The sequence below is a fragment of the Symphalangus syndactylus genome, chromosome 22, assembly GCF_028878055.3.
Source record: "Symphalangus syndactylus isolate Jambi chromosome 22, NHGRI_mSymSyn1-v2.1_pri, whole genome shotgun sequence".
NCBI classification, from domain to species: domain Eukaryota; kingdom Metazoa; phylum Chordata; class Mammalia; order Primates; family Hylobatidae; genus Symphalangus; species Symphalangus syndactylus.
Genome location: NC_072444.2, coordinates 48,732,936 through 48,755,832, shown reverse-complemented (window position 1 = coordinate 48,755,832; position 22,897 = coordinate 48,732,936). Strand labels below are relative to the sequence as shown.

The 22,897-nt window shown below is 38.8% G+C and overlaps 1 protein-coding gene across 6 annotated transcripts in view; it reads left to right on the top strand.

Moving 5' to 3' along the window:
- LOC134735598 (uncharacterized) overlaps positions 1 to 5,387 on the top strand; it is a 357,585-nt gene extending 352,198 nt beyond the window's left edge. For all 6 annotated transcript variants that reach the window (XR_010118836.1, XR_010118840.1, XR_010118838.1 and 3 more), the window contains one exon: positions 3,950 to 5,387. The gene's annotated coding sequence lies outside the window, so the exon portion shown is untranslated. The remainder of the gene's footprint in view (positions 1 to 3,949) is intronic.
- The last annotated feature ends 17,510 nt before the right edge of the window (positions 5,388 to 22,897 follow it).

The window sequence follows — 22,897 nt, the reverse complement described above, 5'->3', positions numbered from 1 at the left end:
TTTCTCTAACCCAGTAGGGAAGCATGGTAGTGTAGTGTGTGGACTAGGTTCAAATCTCAGCTCTGGCACTCACTAGCTATCTTATCATGACAATGGATTTTATTGACTCTAAATCCCAATTTCTTCATTTAATAAAGGATGATGATGATATCTGCATAATATAGTAGCCTTTGCAACGATTGCAAACATTAATGCAGAGCAGGAGACCGTGCACATGACTGAGCTCCCATTATGTTCCTGGCACTACAGGTCCATAGTAGGTGCTCAGTCAGCGCAGATCTTCACCTTCTGCTGCACGATAAAGTTTTTTGTTTGTTTGTTTGTTTGTTTTTGAGACGGAGTTTCACTTGTCACCCAGGCTGGAATGCAATGGCATGATCTCGGCTCACTGCAACCTCCGCCTCTGTGCAACCTCCGCCTCCCAGGTTCAAGCGATTCTTCTGCCTCAACCTCCTGAGTAGCTGGGATTACAGGCTCCCACCACCATGCCTGGCTAATTTTTGTATTTTTAGTAGAGACGGGGCTTCGCCCAGTTAGCTAGGCTGGTCTCAAACTCCTGACCTCAGGTGATCCGCCCGCCTCGGTCTCCCAAAGTACTGGAATTATAGGCATGAGCCACTGTGCCTGGCCACGAGAAGCTTTTTGAACAAGCAACTCTTCTTCTTTGTAAATGTCACCTATAAGCAGCAATTTTCAGAGTAGGAGCTTAATATAGGCTGAATGGTTGGAGTGAAAGACTGCTCAATACTGAGAGGGAACATAGCATTGAAGAAGGCTTTCTCTGAGTAAAGGGAATTAGAAGAGGGATTAAGCCAGTAAAATGTAATGTCATGGAGACCACACAGAAGATGGAAGCCTTCACATGCGGGGTGAAATACAGCAGTGGCTGTGCTGTCAGGCTAGACCAAAAAACTATTATCCCATTAAAATGCTTCTCCTCTGGCTCCTTTGCAAGGTGGCAGAGCTGTAAAAATGTTGTGCATTATTTCCTGGCAAATCATGATGGAAATGCTGTGGAATTGTACATGAGAACTTAAATGATTCATCACAGTTTATTCCATTAAAATAAACACCAAAGAAAGTAATAATGGTATGTCATTTATTATGCAGTATTGTCAACCTTTTTATATGTTAAATGGAATCTCCACAGGCTTGCTAATGGTATATAGGCCATAAAGCCTTTAAACAATCATGTTTAACTGTATCTGAAATAGTGGAATCTTCGGGTGGTTGCATAAGTGGCCTGGTTTTTAAATCTTCTCAGTGAGAATATCAGAAGTGCAACAAAAGGCCTCTGGGATATTCTTTTTCAGAACAGGGGACAATCAGTCAACAAATCCAAGGCTTTGTCCTTGTCATGTATGACAGCGTGGGTGCATGAGCAGGCATGATGACACCAGGCCTTTCAATTAACAAGCCAAAAACAAAAGTAAAGTTGGGACTAAGGTACACAAATTGCCCAAATCTAAACTGAACTTCCTTATTAGGCTTTATTTTGTTTTGCTTCAACAGGGTCTCAAACCAGATTTATTTTTAGTTAACCCCTGGAAAAGTAGTACTAATGTGTTGAAAAGAAACAGATAAGAAATGCTAAAATATTTCCCATTATGAACCTGAAATGAACATATGTTTATTACATGTAAGTGACTGTCATTGATTTTCTTCTCCCATCACTCCCACCTTCATCTTAATTTCCTTCCCTTCTTTTATTTTATCCTTTCTCTTCTCTTCCCCTTTGTTTTCACTTTTTCCTTTCTCCAAGTTTGAGATACACTTTCTCCTTGTCAAGTGAGTAGCTTCAAAAATATAACAGTCCTTAGCAGAAAGGAATTTCAGAGTATCATCCGACCTGAGCTCAGAGTTTCAGATTCAATTGCCCTTAAAAGGCCACATAGATGATTGTTGATCCAACTCCTAAACCTTAGTGCCTCATGCTCAGGGTAAGTGGTAGTGAGGAAAGGTAAATTTCTATAGGGGAGAACACCTACAAAAATTACCTCCTTTAGGTTACATGCTGGGGTTCATCCCTGGAATGACAGAGGTATATTCCATTTCATTTCTCCATGCATATGTGAAGCTATCAGTGCATATAATGGTCAGGGTTCCATAGCCTTGGGTGTTAATACAAGGAGTGATTGATTTCATTATAAACCATAATTTACTGTTTATACTTCCATCCAACTTCATGAATACTGATTGGTGGGAGCAGACCAATGCATTGTAGAATATAATTCCAACTGAGTAGTTTCCATGTAAAATTTAAACATGTCATAGTACACCATGCCTAATACATTAAACTGTGCATGTGTCAAATGAAAAATGTAAATCTTTTGTGGGAAATGAGCAAGTATTTATAAAGAATTTGGCTGATGCTATCAGCAAAGACTTTCAAAATAAGGAGCCAAAAGTTTCCTTTTGGACTGTGAACTCTTGCAGTTTTCAATCAAAATGAGCCCAAGTGGAACCTGGGAGGGCAGTAATGAATTGTTTAAATTAGAAGAATCGTACAATAGTATTAAATATCTGGTGGGCTTTAAAGCACCAGAAACAGGAATTCCTTTTGTCATGCAGTAGCAGAACAATTTGTTATTTCAGTAAACACATGAATCAATTCCAGCAGGATAGATGGATATCGTCTGAAGATGGGTCGGGGTTTTTTCAACTTAAAAAAATAGCAAACATGGTTTCTGTTAAAGTTGCTGCAGGGAAAGTTCCAGTGACCCAATCCTTGTTCCCACATTTGTTAAAGGAGTCTAAATATCTTGTGGTTAGAGACAATGTAGGAAAGAGGGGGACATAGTAGGTAATCAATAAATTGCTGTTATAATAATTAAGAAAGTGTTTGCCTGGTAAATTCAGAATATTAACGAAATTGCAAGGGCAAGTTAAAATTGCAAAATATGCCTATCTGACACCATTTGTGTGCAATTGATGGATCATTTAAATAATGCTTATGAATAAATAGAGCCCTTTCCTGCAGTGAGTAACAAGGCAAAGCTTAAACAGATTTCATCCATGTGTATTTGGCAATACTTGATAATATTGAGCACTCCTACACCTAGTTAGGACAGAGAGACAGTACAGTGCTGGAGTCCAGCTGCCAGGCTTCAAACTCCACCTCCTGCTGACTGGCTGGGTGCATTTAGCTCACCTCTCTGTGCTGCTCAGCTCATTTCATCTGAGAAGCAAGGGACAATCATGGCACATATTTCATAAATCTGCAGCTAGGATTAAATATAATCCTTGCAGAACAGGTAGCATTAGGAAGTGCTCAACAGAGGCTTATTACTTTAAGTATTCTTAGTCTAAGAGAGATCTGGGCAATAATGAAAAGTTAGAAGAATCCACCCTGATAATGTAGGGTAACTTTCTGTCTTGGGGGCATTTTAGAAGATAACTGGCCATGGCAAGAGATGGAAAACTATTAAATTTAACCCTTTATTATTCCACACAAACTGAAAAATGTCAAAGGTATATGAGATTTCCTCTTCTCCCATCCAATGTCTCTAACACTAGGAAAGAGAAATTTAGAAGCTTTATCTGATCATAGATACACAGATAGGTTTAGCAATGACTGGGGAATCTAAGAGCTGGTTGATTAGAAATACACAACTTTTGTGACCTAACAAATTAAGTTGGCTTAGTATCGAGGGGAACACTTCAGTGAGTCTAGGCTGAAATCCAAGATCTCCCTTTAATGCAGAGAACAGATGGTGGAACAATAAGTCCAAAGACCACTAACGTCTTGCAGATATTCTTGACTTCTATAATTCTGCCAGAATCATCAGTAGTTCAAGCACATGGGTCTATTCCCCTTTGAGAGTTCAGACAGGATGTGTTCTCATTAAGTTAAAGATAAAAAGATTAGGTTCACTGGAGAAAATGTTTTGTGGGTATCTTTAATTAAATCTCTGCAGTTTATAAATATATCTTTAATTTCCTCCCACAGAGACCAGTAAAGAACTACAACACCTTGGAGTCCCACGAGCATTTTATGACATGAAGAGCCCACGAAACAGATTGAAAAAAGGGGGAAGCCTGTAGAATAGATGGCAACTTCACTAACATCTTTATTTATTTTTTTAAAATCGTATCTACTCCTATGCTCTAATGATCTAGAATTTTCAGTGAATCCCTGGGAAACTTAAAGAATGCTGTGAGTGCATTCTTTTTTAAATATTTAAGAAAAGAGACATTTACTTTTATAAAGAAGAACATATGGCCTTGTTTGTTACTGTGAATCCTTGGTTCTAATTACTGCTGTCACCCAGGCATGTGTTCCCAACATTAACCTTTGTCTGAACGATTCTTATCCCTATGTAGGTGTATTCTATATCTGCATCTTCCATTAAGCCCTCAGCGAACCATTTAACACATACAGACACACACACACACGTACACACAAATTGACCCCCAATTTTTTAGGTTTTAATCCTCTTATTTTTCATGTGTTAAACTCATGGGCCTTATATTTAAGTATATTTTTTGCACCTGCTGTCTGCCCAGACCCCTCCCTTAATTGACCTGAGGTCTCTCCTCTCTCTGATGCTGAAGGGTCTACTTAGGGTGCAAGGATTTTCTATACCGTGGTGGTAACAGAAATGTATGATTGAAGTTTATTATATGTCAATGATGAAAGGGATAATCCTGATTTTTTAATAATGGGATTTATCCTGATAACTTTGAAATAAATAAAATATAACATTCATCTTTGTGGCTTACTAAAACATAGCTGTTAATGGACGCTGTATTCCCTTTAAAATTTTCTTCTTTTTTTTTTTACTTTATTCGCACACTTCTCCATGGAAACCCTAAACATTAATTTAAAAAAATGGTATTAGTTTTCTTTGAGATAATAAAATTTTAATGTGTTGTAATGAATAAAGGGGAAAATAAATTTATGAAACAAATTGCTATTAGAAACCTGTTTTCGAAGAAACTGATCAAACTATTATAAAATCAATGATCCTAAGACTTAAGTCTTATTTTCATAAATAATTCCTGCACATACATTGTGAAAATTTAGTCTTTCTCCAAGCTCAGTGCCTAATCCCACTCAAGGGTGACCACTTGGAGTGGAGCCTTGTCAATACCCAAACATGTGCCTTGCATGTTGTGCACATATAAACACACAAGTTCGTAGTTTATATATCAATCCTCTCTTTTAGAACAGAAACAAGAGTACAGCAGATAGCATTGTTCTGACCTAGAATCTTTAAAAAAAAACTCTATGAACAAATATGGAAGCACGTTCTGCTTTTTGAAAATTTTTTAGGTGATTATATGGTGTAGACTATATATATTCTCTATACTGCATAAAAGGAGTTGTCAAATTATGGCCACAGATCTACTACCTGTTTTTCTAAATAAAGCTTTATTGGAACACAGCCACATCCATTTATTTACTGTTTTCTATGTCTGCTTTTGCACTACTGTGACAGGGTTGAGTAGTTGCAACAGAGACTGTACGTCCCACAAGCCTGAAGTGTTTCCTGTCTGACCTTTTAGGAAACGGCTGATCCCTGCAACATACAGTCATCTCTTGGAATTGGTTTCAGGACCCCTAAATACCAAAATCCATGCATGCTGAAGTCCTTCTGTCAGCCCTGGGTAACCCACAAAAAGAGGGCCCTCTGTGTGCCCTGATTTTGCATCCTGTGGATATATGCGACGGGTTGAAAAAAATCCACATGTAAGTGGACTTGTGCCATTGGAATCCTTATTGTTCAAGGGTCAACTTTAATATGATATGACGGGAGATAGGATGTATAGAAAAGTGCACAAAAGTGTACAGCATGATGAACATTAACAAACTGAACATACCTATGTCACTGGCACCCAGATCAACAAACATAATCTTGCCAGCATCTTCTCCAACTTGCTTCTAGTCAATATCGACAGTATTCTTGCAATATTCCATTGTTTGTTTGGATGGATCTTAATCTGTTAAATTATTTCCTTAATCATGGGCATTTTAATGATTTCTTTTTGGTTACATACACTGTTTTATTTAACATCTTTACACCTATTTTCTTTTACTTTAGGGGTTATGTATGCAGGATAATTTACTAGAAGCATAATTTTGGAGTCCAAGAAAATGAGCATTTAAAATTATAATTATTGCCATGTTGCACTGTAAAGAGGTTTTACTACTTTTATACACTACAGCAGAGTATCAGAAGGCCTTCCACACTGAATTAGCCAATAGTTTAATCTTTGCCTTCTGATAATTGGAAATTGTATTTCATTTTAATCTTAATGTTCACTGTTTTAATTTGGAGTGAGATTGTGTATTTTTTCATTTGTTATAAATAATTTTGTTTCTTTGGGGGGGAGGTAATTTTATGACAAACTTTTCAAATTTTCCTGTAATAATTGATCCGTTAGATGTTTTGTCCTTTGTAAGGGAGAATGGTTTATTTACAGTTTCTTAGGTTAACACTCACTGTATCCAATCTGCATACATTTTTATCTAGGGATGAACAAAGCCTTTATTCGTGATTCATTTGACTTTCCTCTTTATGTGTGACTATTTCTCAGTTCTCATTTCTAATGCTGTATGTTTATGCTTTATTGTTTTGTTTCTTTATATACATTTCTTTTCTCAAGAAGAAAAGCTTTTGGATCCATTTACTTATTTAATAGTTTTCTTTTGTTCTACTAATTTGTTGTTTTAATTTTTCCAAATTACTTTCTACACTCTGCTTTATTTGGATTATTTTACTGTTTACCTCTTCATCTTTTTAATTTTAATGATTAACTCAATTATTTAAATTACTTTCTACTTAGAAATTTAATATTTAAAGCTATGAATTTTCCTACAATGCTGTTAGCTGGCTGCAGCACTAAAATTCTGATACTTAGTGCAACCAATTTTCATATTTCCTAGATATTGTGTAATTTGACTTTTGATTTTCCTTTTCAGCCAAAGATTATTTTTAAAAAGTTTTCAGAAATATCAGTGGTTTGATATTTTTCTTGTCTGTTTGTATTATTAACTTCTAAATTTTTAAAATGTTATCTGAAAGATCAGAGTATATAGGAGACTAATTTGGGGTGTATGTTGATGCTTTCTTGTGGCAAAATATATGACCAGTTAAAAATAACGTTCCTCAGGCATCTGAAAAGAAGTTTATATGATCTAGTTTCACAATATACAGCCTGATACGTCTATTACATCTAACATATTAATTAAGTAGTTTTAAGCTCTAATATTTTATTTTGTTCTACTTTATTTTTGATGGCCAGAGGCCAATGAGAAAAACATCTTAACTGGTTCTGTATTTCCATCTCTCTCTCATTGTTCTTGCTTCATAAATGTTTATGTTTTCTTGTGTGAAGATTTATGACAGATCTTCACTGTGGATTGCACCTTCCATCATTATTAAGTACACTTCATTTCACTTATTACCTTATGCTTTGCATGCAGCTAGGACTAATATTAATAGTTGACTCCCGATTTCGTTTTGTTTCCATTTGCTTGTATAATCTTACTATTTATCACTTTTCTTTCAAAATTCCTGAGTCTTTTATTTGTGTCTCCTGTGTACAGCATGTGGATGGATTTCATGTTTTATGAAATCTGAGAAATATTTTCTTTTAAAAAATGAGTTCATCTTACTAACATTTATTGATATGACAGTTACATTTAGTGTGTTCTTTTAACCTCTGCTTTTAGTGTTTTCTGCATTGTGGCACATCTTTGTGTTTTCTTTGCTTTGCACACGTGCGTGTATTCTTTCTGAGAGCCTGGAAAGTTAATGTTCTGTTTTCACTTTTGTTATTAATATTGTTATCACTTGTTTCCATGTTGTTGTTGTTATTGTTTTTTCCTATACATTTAACCCTATATTCCTTCAGCTATGAAACTGAAGGAATGAATGAAACTTATTAAATGATAATAATACATTTAACGCTATATTCTTCAGCTATGAAAGTATCTCTGGCAGTGTCTTTTGCTGTCCCACTATGAAAGTCGAAAGAATTAGTGCATATGTATTTCCTTTTACTGCCATCTGCTTTTTTTGACCTTTTACTTTTGACCAGCTTCTTTTCTACAGACCACCCCATCTTTCATTTTCTAACTTCTGTCTCTTTCCAAGTACCATGACCTCACCTTAAGTCCCTACATGATTATTTTTATACTTTAAATAATATACTCAAATTTCTATTTCTTGGTTTTTAGTATTAAGCAGTAATCCTTGGGTTCTTGGTATGAGAAATGAGCTAATCAATAACTTACCTCTCCGCTTTTCTCCAAAAGTTGAATTGGTGTTCTCCTAATTTTATCCACAATTTAACAAATTTTTATGCCTAGTTTTCATCAACTGTGGGCTAGGGTTATAGCTATTTCGGGGGCTATTTTTGTATGTATATACATTATATTTATGTATTATATCCATATAAAAATTATACACTTATATAAGTATAAAACTTTACATAGTTTTATGTTATATAGGTAGAGTGCACATTTTATAGTATATACAATATATTTTATATAATGTACAAGTATATATTATATAAGACATTATCTCTTTATGTTTTTTGATTGTTTAAAATTTACCATTTTAAAGTATACAATTTCATGGCATTTTGGACATTCATAGTATTGTGCAACACTTACCACTATCTAACTTTACAACATTTCATCCCTTTGAAAGCAGCCACTCCCCATTTCCCCCTCCTCCCAGGCCCTGACAACCATTTATCTGCTTTCTGTCTCTCTCAATTTGCCAATATTGGACATTCCATTTAAATAGAATTATACAGGCGGTGGATCACCTGAGGTCGGGAGTTTGAGACTAGCCTGACCAATATGGAGAACCCCCGTCTCTACTAAAAGTATAAAACTAGCCAGGCTTGGTGGCACGCGCCTGTAATCCCAGCTACTCGGGAGGCTGAGGCAGGAGAATCGCTTGAACCCGGGAGGTGGAGGTTGTGGTGAGCCGAGATGGTGCCATTGCACTCCAGCCTGGGCAACAAGAGTGAAACTCTGTCTCAAAGAAAGAAAGAAATAGAATTATACAATACATAGCTTTTAGTGTCTGCCTTTTTTTTTTCTTTTTCTTTTTTTTTTTTTTTTTTTGAGACAGAGTCTCGCTCTGTCGCCCAGGCTGGAGTGCAGTGGCACAATCTCGGCTCACTGCAAGCTCCGCCTCCCGGGTTCACGCCATTCTCCTGCCTCAGCCTCTTCGAGTAGCTGGGACTACAGGCGCCCACCACCACGCCCGGCTAATTTTTTTTGTATTTTTAGTAGAGACGGGGTTTCACCGTGGTCTCGATCTCCTGACCTCGTGATCCGCCTGCCTCGGCCTCCCAAAGTGCTGGGATTACAAGCGTGAGCCACCGCGCCCGGCCTAGTGTCTGCCTTTTTTACTTAGTACATGATTCAGAAGTTCCACTCCTAGGCATATACACAAAAAAATTGAAAACAGATTTTCTAACAAAACTTGTACAAATTTTTATAGCAGGACACAATAGCCAAAAAGTGAAAACAACCCAAATTTCCATCAACTGATAAATCGACAAACAAAAATGTGGCATATCCATACAATGAAATGTCATTTCACCATAAGATGAAATAAAGTATAGATGCATGTTACAACTTGGATGAATCTTAAAAAACGCCATATATTTCTTATTGTGTTATTAGAAATGACTTGCATATTAATAGAATTTTTTTTATCTCTATCTGGAAGACTTTGGCTTTTGTGTTCCAGAAGCCTAAAGCATTAGAGGAAAAGATTAAGGAAGGGGAATAATGGGCTCCACATCCTTCCATCCTCTCTCCAGACTAGAAACCATTTCCCCAGGAGTTGGGAATTGATGAGGCTGAGAAGAGTGGTTGAGAGAGAAGAGTTTATGCATTCTGGAGAAAGGGGCTCTGTGGCTCACCTCCTCAGCAGACTCCTGAGTGGAGAGCAAGACCCCGGGGGGAAATGCAGGACTCAAGAGCAGGGAAAATGTATGCCTCTTTCCCACACAGAGCAGAGGAAAGTGACCGACCTCCGCTAGGGTGTGCTGCCTGGTGCCGCTCAGCAATGGCCAACCTGACCTCAACGTGCTGACCATGCCCTTAGGAGTGACAGGCAAGCATCAGAAGAGCCAGATGAAAATGCACAAATGGGCAGAGGGTCCCCTAGCAGCAGCATCCTGTGTGTATTGATGACTGTGAATCTTTGAGACATGGAAGTAATCATTTCCTCTGTGGACAGATGAATTTAATTCTAGGTTTCTCCCCCTGCTTCCCCATCTCCTATACACAAGACGATACAAACACTCACATCCTGGGTACCACACAAACCTTGGAACTTGGACATGAAGGGAAATGTCTGAGAGAAACCGGAGTCCACTGAGGTGAGTTTCCCACCACTTCACTGCCTGGGGTTTTAATTGTTAGAGAAACGTAAAGACAACGATAATTTTAAAAAGTATCTATTATCTATCAGCTGATAAATGGACAAAATGTGGCATATCCACATTTAATGATAATTTTTTTAAAGATTTATTTTTTAAGAGCAGTTTTAGGTTCACAGCAAAATTCAGCAGAAGCTTCAGAGATTTTTCACATAACCCTCCCCCCACACATTCTGAGCCTCTTCCCACACTGACCTCCCAGACCAGAACGTATATATACTGAAACATCACATATCCATTTACCACATGGATTTGTACAGGTATTATTTATTAATTAAAAATTAATTTAAAAAACAAAACAAAACAAAAAACAAAAAAGAAAAGAAATTGCTGAACCTACATTGACACATCATTGTCATCAAAAAGTCCGTAGTTTATATTAGGGGTCACTCTTGGTGCTATACATTGTATGGGCTTAAGCAAATGTGTAACGACATGGATCCACCATTTTGGTCATACAGGGTCGTTTCACTGCCCTAAAAATCCTCAGCGCTCCACTGATTCATCCCTCCCTCCACCCAACCCCCCAGCAACCACTGCTCTTTTCACTGTCTCCTTAGTTTTGCCTTTTCCAGAGTGTCATACAGTTGGAATTATAGAGTATGTAGCCTTTTCAGACTGGCTTCTTTCACTTAGTAATATACACTTTAATTTCTTTCGTGTCTATTCATGGATTGATAGATCACTCTTTTTAGCACTGCATAATATTCCACTGTCTGCATATACCACAGTTTATTTGTTCACCTACCGAGGGATGTCTTGTTTGCTTCTCAGTTTTGGCAATTATTAATAAAGCTGTTATAAACATCTGCATGCAAGTTTTTGTGTAGACATGTTTTCAACTCTTTTGGGTAAATTCCAAGGAGCACAATGGCTGGATCCTATAAGAGTATGTTTAACTTTGTAAGAAACTGCCAAAGTGTTTCACAAAGTGGTTGTACTATTTTGCATTCCCACCAGCAATGAAAGCAATGAATGAGTGTTCCTGTTGTTCCACATCCCAGCAAGGACTTGGTGCTCTCAGTATTCTAGATTTTAGCCATTCTAATAAGTATGTATCGGTATCTCATTGCTGTTTTAATTTGCATTTCTAAGATGACATATGATGTGGAGCATCTTTCCATATGCTTACTTGCCATCTGTATAGACTAATTTTTCACCACTTTGTTGAGTGGGGCCTTACCTATCAGAGAAAAATAAGGAGAATAATTTCTTTTAGCAGCTGGGTTTGCATCCTTAGACTCTTTCTACATATGCCAACAGGAACAGAGTTCTTTCTTCAATTTTCATTTTTATTTTTATTGTGGTTTTCTCTTGCTTTCAAAGAGGAAATTGGAATAGACAAGCTTTATTCCACTGTCTTTAACTGGAAGCTCCACATTAACTATTTTAGATACATCAGATTAAAAATAAAACATTGATATCAAAGGTTTTTGGTAAAAATAAAGAAAAAGTAATATTGCTAAGGTCAAGTTCTTGGGTTGTCTAAAGGGTCTTATTTGATTTTCTAAACTTTGACAGTAGGAGAATTTATTTGGGAAGAAACAATTAGTTGCATAGTCAAAGGCTCATCATGTATCATTTGCAAATGGAAAAGAAAGAAGCTGACACCTAGAAAGATGTCCTATTTCACTATCCTAAGTCTAGTTGACCAGGGTGGCCATGGTTGGGAGATTATATCAGGCTAAGCTGCTATTTGAAAGAGGAGTATAAAACTTTCCAAAATGTTTCAATTAAAACTCAGCAGACAAACTCAGAGGACAGACATGGAGGAATTAGAAGAGCATGACTCAATCAGCCTCAAGGAGAATGAATACTTTGGCTTCAAAGAAGCCAACTCAAAAAGAGCTATGTGATTTCTGAGAACATGGTGCCCATCCATGGCCTGTGCTGGGCAAGCCTGTGTGATTTAGAAGGACAGAGTTTGAGTGGGGGGTGGAGTGTTAATTCATGACGCCTTTATCAAGTCTGAACAAAATGAAACAAGCAAAGAAAATCAGTCAATTGGGGCAAATCAGCAGCTTTTCAAGTGGCCTGCAATCTGTTTTGGAGATTGGCTTTGTCGTTAGGATGTTACACAATGGGGTGACATAACCATTTTTCTCCTCTCCAGCTATTTGTTATTGTTTATACGCCGTCTTTGTGTTAGATACAAAATTACCTGACAAGGTAAAATGAAATGATGTTATCTTCCTAATAAACATGTAATGGTCATGCTGGTTTCAGCAACATTGATTGAGAAGCCCATCTCTGGGATCCAGAGAAGTTATTAGAAGTACCATTGATACTTCTTTTCTTGATGCCACTGGGTGGAGATTATGGTGAGATGATGTCACTGTGAGCAGAGTGTGTGTCTTCTTTCTTTCAGTGGCTTTCAATGTACACATTTCCTGAGGGAAGACAGTGTCCTCTACCTTTTTTAAAGTACATTCTGAGATGTGCTAGGGAAGGGTTTCCACTCAGTACTCACTGTCCCAACAAAGAGGAGCAGCAGTAAGTTCAGTGATATTTTGCCTCATCTGATGTGTGCAATTGGTGCCCCGATGATATTCCAATGGGTCCAAGTCAAGCGGCCAGTCAATAACGTTTATGCAGCCTCTGATGACACAGAGAGGCACCAGAGGCTCACATGGAGGAAGACTGATGCAATGGAATGGGTGAGTGCTTGAAGCTAGGCAGGCCTGTGTTCAAATCCCAGCCCCAGCACTTACTACCTCTAAGGCCTGGAATGAGTTATTAAGTCACCCTGATTTCTAGATTTCTCCACAGAATAGAAACAAAAATTCTATCCTAAATCCTTCAATTAAATCAATATCAGTATTGAGCACCTAGTATGTACTGGAGTCAATTAGGAGAGACACTTTTTGTTATTCCTTCGGCAAATATGTTGTGAACCTACTATGTGCCACTCACTAAACTGAGTGAAAAAAAAAAGACTGCAGGAAAATGTGATAAATATAGTTATAGGTATTTTACTTATTTTTGAGGTTTTAAGATTTTAAGATTGAGTGAGGGCATATAAAAGAGTCTGCTATCCTGGAGGGATCCACAAAGGCTTGCACAGGGGAGCTGCTGGTGCTCAGCTTTGAATGAGGCGAAGGAATATTCCAAGCAGGGAACTGACAAGGCTCCCCCAGGGAGTCTGTAATGGAGACACCCACCTCCCCAGGGAGGGGCTTCTGGACTCCTAATCCAGTGCTCTTTTTCATTGCCACGTTCTGCATCTTGGTTTGAGTTTTAAATAATTAAATGCCAAATGTGATAGTAAAGGTATTAAGGAAAGAAAGTGTACAAGCACGAATGAATCACATGTGAAGAATTGTTTAAAACGAAGTCTTCCATCAACCTCCCATAGCCAGGATTGACATTCTGATGCTCTCTTAAAATGATAATTCCCAGCTTAAAAAAATCATGTCAAATCCTAATTGTGAGGGGTGGGGGAGGAGGTAAGGAGAATGCATTATGTGGGAAGGGTTATTTAAAGTCATCAAGATAATAAAACCTTCATTCTTATAACAAGGGTGAGATAATGAGATGTTAATCCTTCCAAGATTTAATAGATTTATTATTCTAATGAACTATACCTGACAGCCTTGAACTGTATATAAAAAATTATTAATCTTTTGACAGATGTTGAGGGTTTTCTTTCTCTCAGTCTAGGTGTATGATCAGAGAGTTATGGCTGAAATTGCTCACTCACTGCAATTTCCCTCATGGTGTAGTGGAATATTGAGGATCTCTGTGGTCCTGACTTTATTGAATGAAAACTGTGGGAATAAAACCTTGCAAAGAAGAAATTAGAGAAGTACTGATAGAGGAGATTAACTGGTGTATGTGTCCAATGATAAAATTAAACACAAATGATAGAGGCTTTTATCAACCTGTTCATTAGGACTCAGTCTTGTAAATTTAACAGCCTTGTTAATTTAACAAAGATGTTCTGAACACCTGTTTTGTGCCAGGCACAGCGTTAATGTCAGGAATAAAAAGTTAACTGGGATGTTTTTGTCCTTGAAGATCTCAGCATGTAGTGGTCAGCCACTGCTGCCAGGCATTGAGGGAAAGTAAGTGACTGATATGAACAAAGGATACAGAAAAGGCTGGGGCTAATGGGTTGAAAGCTTTGGTGTGACTGAAGAATTTCTGGAGCTAGGATGCTAGAGACAGTGAGTAAGAGAGAAGATGGTGGTTACAGGGTGAGATGCTTGCATGGGAACATTGAATGAGGTGCAGTTATTGGTAATGAGTATGTTTACAGCAGTGGTTTCAGAACTGTTTTGATCATGACTCAACACAAGAGAGATACATTTTATATCATGACTGAGTACATATATATGTACATATATGTGTGTGTATATATATATACACATATATATGTACTCAGTCATGATATAAAATGTATCTCTCTTGTGTTGAGTCATGTACATATATATGTGTATATATATATATACACATATATATACACACACACACACACACACACATATATATATATATAATTGAGGCAAAGTTTCATGAAATAATTCCTATCCTTATTACAGGCAATGCTCCCTGATATTTCCTCTTATATTTTATTTCATTTAATGTAATACAAAACTTGATTTCATAGCCCAATAATCGATTACTATTCTGGCTTAAAAATCATTGGAGATGAAGGGCTGACATGGGGTAGAAAACAAACTCACTGCCAGTGAAAAGATAAAGATAATGAGAGGCCAGATATTGGATAGATGGATCAAAGGTTTTGTAACCACCAAGACTCGTGATAGGACTGATAGTGAAGAGAAAAACAGCAGTCCAGGGAATAGAATCCACACTGAATCAGGGGAAGTGACCAGGAGGGGGGCAGGTGCTTGGTACAAGGACAGGGGATGGGCTACCATCTGATAGAACATGCTTTAGAGGGGCTGGGGGTCATAGAGAGAAGGGAAGAACATGGTGTGGAGGCAACTGTGAAGTGTAAGAGGAAACCTGTCCCATGGGACATGGCTGTGAAAGAAACAACTCCCACTTGAGAGAAGGTTACAGGGATATAGGGTCATCAGGGAGACAGAACTTCCATTTAGGATAAGGTGGAGGGAATGGTCAGTGAGAGTGAGAAGATAGGGAAGGCTTTGCCCTCCAGAACTTATAGTCTGTTATCAAGTTTGGGGGATTAGGGAATGGTGGGAGTTTGGGTCAGCTTGGGGGAACTTGTCAAGCATTGAGGTCATGAGTCCTTGGATGCATCTTAGGCTCCTTATGGTGACTGAGGTAAGAGAAGAGCAATGCTTCATGGGCTTTGACGTGGTGCTCTCTGGGGAGAAGATTGGTCATTCTTTCTGAGATGAGCTTCTTGGAGAGTGTGTAGTATTGAGTCAGGGAGCGCTTTGGGTGTGTGGGGGGTGCATATCTGATGTTTTCAGCAAGTGGAAGCAGGGGATAAGATACCATTTCTATCTTCTACATAAAGACTTGGAAATTTGGTAAAATAGTAGACCACAAAGCCATACTGCAGTGTGTAGGTACCAATAATTATGGGAGAAAAGGGAAAAATCTTCTATTTCTAAATTCTCAGAGGAATTGGGGAAAGCTCACAGAGAGTCAACTCTATTGAGTCTCAAAAAATAAAGTCTTTGCTTGGTTATACATGGAGAGAAAACAGTCCAGAGAGTGAGAAGGCCTGTCAGAAAGAACAGAGATATAGACTATATCAGCAAATGGAGAGGCTGAGGGACCTCCAGGGCTATAAGGAGGCATGGTTTTGACTAGCATGCCCTTCAAAAGTCATTGTTTCCTTTCTTCTCCTGGAGATGGTCCAATGATCTATCAACCTGCTGGTCACTTGCTCAGGTGGACAGATATGGCTTATGGTAGTTGGCTTCACTGGGAAGGGTCTTTAGCTTTCTGTGGAGGGAGCCATAGCTACTTGTCCACAGCCATTTCTCTAACAAGGGTCTCTGCAGAGTGACAGGCTGAGAAGGCAAGTCATAAGTCTGAATTCCTGGATTCGGAAGAGGATTATCCATGGTGATTGCACTGTCTTTGGGAGTTTTCTCTGGGCCTTTCACTCATTTGTCATTCAGTCTTTCACCAAGCACGCGTTGAGTACTAACTAGCAAGGAGGAAAAGCATGTGGTTAGAAAGTCCCCTTGGAGGAAGTAAGACCTGACCTGGGAGTTGCAATTCATTAGTGCATCTAATTTAAAATTAAAGTAGTGGTTCTGGCCGGGCGCTGTGGCTCACACCTGTAATCCCAGCACTTTTGGAGGCCAAGGCGGGCGGATCACGAGGTCAGGAGATCAAGACCATCCTGGCTAACATGGTGAAACCCTGTCTCTACTAAGAATACAAAAAATTAGCTGGATGCGGTGGCGGGCGCCTGTAGTCCCAGCTACTCAGGTGGCTGAGGCAGGAGAATGGCGTGAACCCAGGAGGCAGAGTTTGCAGTGAGCCGAGATCGCGCCACTGCACTCCAGCCTGGGCAATAGAGTGAGACTCTGTCTCAAAAAAAAAAAAAAAAAAAAAAAAAAGGAGTGGTTCTATTCCAGTATTTTTTTAAAGTATAAAGTATACTAGAATAGGAAGTATAATGCAGAAAGAGAAAATGTCACTTCCTAAAGACTTTGCATGACGAAAAGCTCGTTTACACATTCTCCATGGAACATAATGACTCTAGGTGTCAGAAGCAGAGGCAGGGGTGGTCAGCTACAGCCCCATGGCGGGGAAACTCCAACGCCAACCCCTTTAGGCACTTAGGGTGTCATAGTTTCTGTCTGTGCCTCAGCACTTTCATCTGTAAAGCAGAAGGGTTCTCATCTAGAAAGATGACTGCAAAGCTTAATGGTAGACAAAAATGCTAATGTTTATTATTTCACAACGTATTTTATCTGAAGTCTTCCGTCTCCTGGGGTCAGAGAGTTAAACTGATTATCCTTATTGCTAATATAACAAAATCTTTGAAACCAGATATTTCATTTCTCTATTCATTGCTGATCATTGAGTGATAATTATGTGGTCAAATAATAAATTATATTATCAGCTACATAAATAATAAATCACATAATCAGTTATCTGAAAACTATACTAAAGTAGAGGAAACTGACTTAATCTCCTCAACTAAGGAAGTGGAGATATTCCTTGGAGCTAAGTCAATTTTTTTCCCTGATACACTTAAACCTGGCTAAAAGATAACTATGGAAGTAGGAAATGATGTGTCTTGGAGGATTTTTTGTTTGTTTGTTTTTGTTTTTGTTTTTGAGACGGAGTCTCACTCTGTCGCCCAGGCTGGAGTACAGTGGCGCGATCTGGGCTCACTGCAATCTCCGTCTCCCGGGTTCAAGCCATTATCCTGCCTCAGCCTCCCGAGTAGCTGGGACTACAGGCGCCCGCCACCACACCCGGCTAATGTTTTGTATTTTTAGTAGAGACGGGGTTTCACCATGTTAGCCAGGATGGTCTCGATCTCCAGACCTCGTGATCCGCCCGCCTCGGCCTCCCAAAGTGCCGGGATTACAGGCATGAGCCACCGGGCCCGGCAGTGTCTTGGAGGATTTTAAAGATTTGTGTTAAGTTGCAGTCCTGTACAGAAGCAGGAAACTAGATATTAGAATATGTTTGGCTTCTCCTAGACCCATCTTTCTCTTTTTTCCTGACAGCACATTTATCCCAATGTCTTTCACGTTAAGGTTTTCATACGACCGGCTTCATTTGCAATTTGCTAGAAGGAGGTAGAATGCAACTTCTGATTTTTGAAAGGAAATATTTTAGTGTAACAGAATAGTCGAATGCAAGGTACTACTGATGCAGTTTCTAATAACGTCCTGGAGGTTAGAGAGAGAAAGCCATGAATAGAAAACATGGTTATCTCTGAGTCTTTAATGTGTAAGTTTAAAATGAAAGGTTTTAACAAAAAACAGGGCTTGATATGGGCTTAGAAGTTGGGGATGGCAGAAGGGAAAAATAATAGCCTTAGCTACACTGTTATCTATTGCTGCCTATCATTGAGAATCAGCTAATGGGTTGCAATACTTCTTTATTTTAATAGGTTAGGGCACATCTACATATCTGTGATTAGAATCAAGTTTTTAATATAAAGCTACAAATAACTGTAGTTGTTCTAGACATTGGAAGATGATATAAAAGTAATACAAAATAGTGCAGAAAATAGGAAGCCTGCATTGTATGGTTGTTATGAATATAAATGAAAATATGTGTAAAATCACTAGTCCAGTATCTGGCACATAGTAGGTACATAATAAATGGTAGTTACATATTATTATTATTCTGAGTATTTATTAGAGAGTAGGGTCTGTGACCGCCCCCCCCCAAAAAAAAGAAAGAAAATCTTCTTACAGATTCCCTCTTCTCTGTTCATTTTTCTTTTAATTTTATATGTTAAACTTTAGAAAAGTGGCAAGAAAAAAAGTATTACAAAGAATGCCCATACGCTCTTTGCCTGGACTCACCTATTGTATTTGCTTTCTCTCTCTCTTTTTTCCTGAACCAATACATAATATGTTCCATACACTATGGCCTTTTAACTCTAAACAACTTATTAAGTATGTCCTAAGAATATGGGCATTCCTGCACATAAACACAATGTCGTTCTCAACTCCAGTAAATTTAGCGTAATTGTGATGCTTTTATCTACTCTCCACATTCTGATTTTATCAGTTGATTCAATAATTTTTATGCTATTTTTCACTGATAAATTACTGTATTTAGTTGTATGTCTAGCATATTTCCATAGACTTTTTGTCTCTTATGACATAGACATTTCTGAAGAATACCAATTCTAAAAGTCAAACATTTTATAAATGGTGTACTTCCTCTCACACCCCTTCTACCCCATCTCTCCCCACCTCCTCTAGATAACTAACATCATTGTTTTCTAGTTTGTACTTCTTGTGCTCCTGTTGGTGAAGATGAGACTATACAGCCATGTTTTCTTATTTTGCCTTTTCTCTTTTTGCAAGACAGCATGTACATATGCTGTTTTTCACATTGCGTTTAAAAAGCTTTAAAATATCTTCTGGAATTCACTCCACATCAGTTCATAGAAATAGAAATCTTCCTTGTTCTTTTTCTTTTTTTTTTTTGAGACAGAGTCTTGCTCTGTCGCCCAGGCTGGAGTGCAGTGGCACAATCTCGGCTCACTGCAAGCTCCGCCTCCCAGGTTCACGCCATTCTCCTGCCTCAGCTTCCCAAGTAGCTGGGACTACAGGTGCCTGCCACCACGCCCAGCTAATTTTTCTGTATTTTTAGTAGAGACGGGGTTTCACCGTTGTTAGCCAGGATGGTCTCGATCTCCTGACCTCGTGATCCACCCGCCTCGGCCTCCCAAAGTGCTGAGATTACAGGCGTGAGCCACAGCGCCTGGCCCGCCTTGTTCCTTTTCACAGTTGCATAGTACTCCACCATGTGTATATAACACAGGTTATACCCTGTGTCTCCCTATGACTCTTTGGTATCTTTTGTAAAGTCAAATAATACTTCAATAAACAACAAAGTGCACATGGTTGTTGGTATTATTTGAAATGTATATTTAGGCTAAGTGGGATTGTTGGAGTTAAGGACAAATGCATGTATATATTTGTTAAATATTGCCAAATTCTATATGGGCTGCACAATTTGGTATTTCTAACCGTACTGGACTTTGAGCTGGAAAGATTTTACTGTGGTTCACAGTAACGTGCATTAGCTGTTGCCTCTATGTCTGGTGTTTATTGCTATGGCAACTGTTCTTTCTGTCTCCTGTGTAGCCCCATCTTTTCCCTCAGTGATCAAACCTGCTGAAACAGCTCATTTTGAGGAAACTGGTGCTGGCTGCATTAAGAGCCTTCTTCACTGCTATTCTGCTTCTCATTGTGCAGTAGAATTTCCTTTTTTGAGGACGTGGGGGTTCACTCTGCAGATAAACCTCCCTTTTACGGCTGGGACCTAATGGTGAAATCAGAAGACGAAACAGAGCTAACAGCAGCCATGCGTGGTGGCTCACACCTGTAATTCCAGCACTTTGAGAGGCTGAAGAGGGCAGATCACAAGGTCAGGAGTTCGAGACCTGTCTGGCCACATGGTGAAACCCCATCTCTACTAAAAATACAAAATTTAGCCAGTCACGGTAGCATGCACCTGTAATCCCAGGTACTTGGGAGGCTGAGGCAGGAGAATCGCTTGAACCTGGGAAGTGGAGGTTGCAGTGAGCCGAGATCATGCCACTGCACTCCAGCCTGGGTGACAGAGAGAGACTCCATCTCAAAAAAAGAAAAAAAAAGAAACAGATAATAATTGAACACGGAGAATAAATGAAGAGAGAGAAATCAGAATGCATTGTCAGAAATGAGGATTTGGAAGTAAAAATCTGTGATGGCTGGAGTGAGAGAATTCAGGTAGACAAGGAAGAATTGTGGGCCCGGAGAAACAGGGAGTGAGCACCAGAAGAACCTGGAAGGTGCCGTGATGGACAGGAGGATGGCTCATGGGTAAATGACCAGAAAGACATGACAGTGACCAAGATGATCAAGCATCTTCTATGGGTCTGGTATTGGGGATGGTGTTTCAAGTCTATTAGTCTTTTTGGTTCATCTATGTCTGAATTAGTTGGGGGCACTTCTAGCTGCTAACTAAGTTTTGGTGAACTTTAGAGTCAGTAGGAGATAGCTAATACAGCTGGAGGAGTTGATTATTCTTTTTTAGACTTACATACATTTTCAGCTTAATTCAGCTCAGTAAATAAACGCTGAATGTTTATTGCGAATCAGGATTATACTGCATGAAGTGGCTTAAAGGTAGATCCTCATCTGCCTTCTAGGGTCTCATGTGGGTGAGAGGCAGTGCCAGCACAGTTACAGGCAGTGCCAGCACAGTGTGGTGGGTGTGAGACTGCAGTGGTATCAGGTGTCCTGGGAATCTCGAGGAGCCCCAAGATTTCCAGAGGAGGTGTTGCCTGCCTCAGCTAAGTCGGGGTGTAGAATGAGAGAGAACCAGAAAAACAGCAGTGGGGTCTGAGGCAGAGAGAGCATCTTCTAATCTGCAAAGTTGGCCCGAGAGGATGAAACAAGAAGTGTAAAGCTGCAGGCACTGGATACTAAGCGGGGGGGAAGGGAGTACGGGGAGGTCTTTGGGAGCCCCTCCTCACTTTTTGTGCACAGGTGCACACAGTTCTTTTTGCCAATTACTCAAAACTGTTCATTGTTTCTAGTGTTAACAATCAAGAATAATAGTAACAACAATAACAACAATAATTAATTAGTCCTTTCTTGAGAAGATAATTGGGCAAACGAGACCTTGAAATTGTTGCTCCTGGGATAAGCCAGTGGCTGCATTGTATCTGTCCAGGAGGTCCTGAGGGGGGACTGCTCGATGTTCAGCTTAGCCAGAATTATTGCCGTTACCATCCTCTTTCATAAACTGTCTCATGGAGAATAGAGGGTCCAAACAAGTGCATCTTCCATGGCAATGGTTTTGTGACATCTACAGTCAGTGGGACAGGATTTGTACTCTGCACTGTTCCAGATGTATTAGAGTGATTGGGTGTGCTCAAAATATGTTAGCGCACCACAGAAAGTTTGCTAAAAGCTCATTTTGTAAGTGATTTGCTGACCAAGAGCTAAATTACTTAGTTTACATTTATTTTTATATTATTATTTAATATAGTTCTTAACAATCTTTGGGACAGAATTCAATCCTTCCCACAGTGAGAGTACTCTTTCCAGGTCTAAAAGAAAACAAAAAGTGACTGCCAACTGGTTGAAGCTATAGGATCTGAAATAGCAGACTGATTTTTATGTAGAGCACCAAACTTTGCTGTTTCCCTGTCAGAGATTCTGAGTTACTCATCAGCTGCCCCAATTTTCTTCTCAAATACAACATTTTCTTCTTAGATTAAGAAGATGTTTTAAATCCACTCCTTTCACATTGAGTTTCTTCTCTCCCTGCTTTCCTTCCCTCCCCCTTTTTCTTCTTCCTTTCCTTTATTTTCTGCAATGTTTCTTTTTTATGATATGTAATTTTAAATCTTACTTGACCATTGTTATATAAATTGTCGTTCTAGCGTGATGATGGATTAACCTGGTCTATTAACACTGTTAAAACTTGTGTGTCCCCCGGGATTCTTTTGTTATAATTGGTAGAGCCAGCTAGAATTTTCGTCTCCTAGCAGAAGAGGGATTTTGTCTGCCTGGTTTTTTCTCTTAATTAGCAAAATTTACTGACGTAACATTTTAGAAACTACTGCTAAACCATCTCTCTATTTGGTTATTATATATGATCACTCTATTAATCATCGAAGCTCCATTTTGCCTTATTTTGTGTGAACCACCTTGCTAGGCAATCTCCGTGGCTCTTTTTCTGAGTTCCTACTTTTTCTGAAATTACTTGACATGCTTGAAGCTCCTTGGGTTATCCCTTCTTGCTCACAGATGAAAACAAGTGTCAATCTGTAGATTAGAAAAAACTATATACTGAACAAAGGAAATACAATATTTGCATAAATAACACT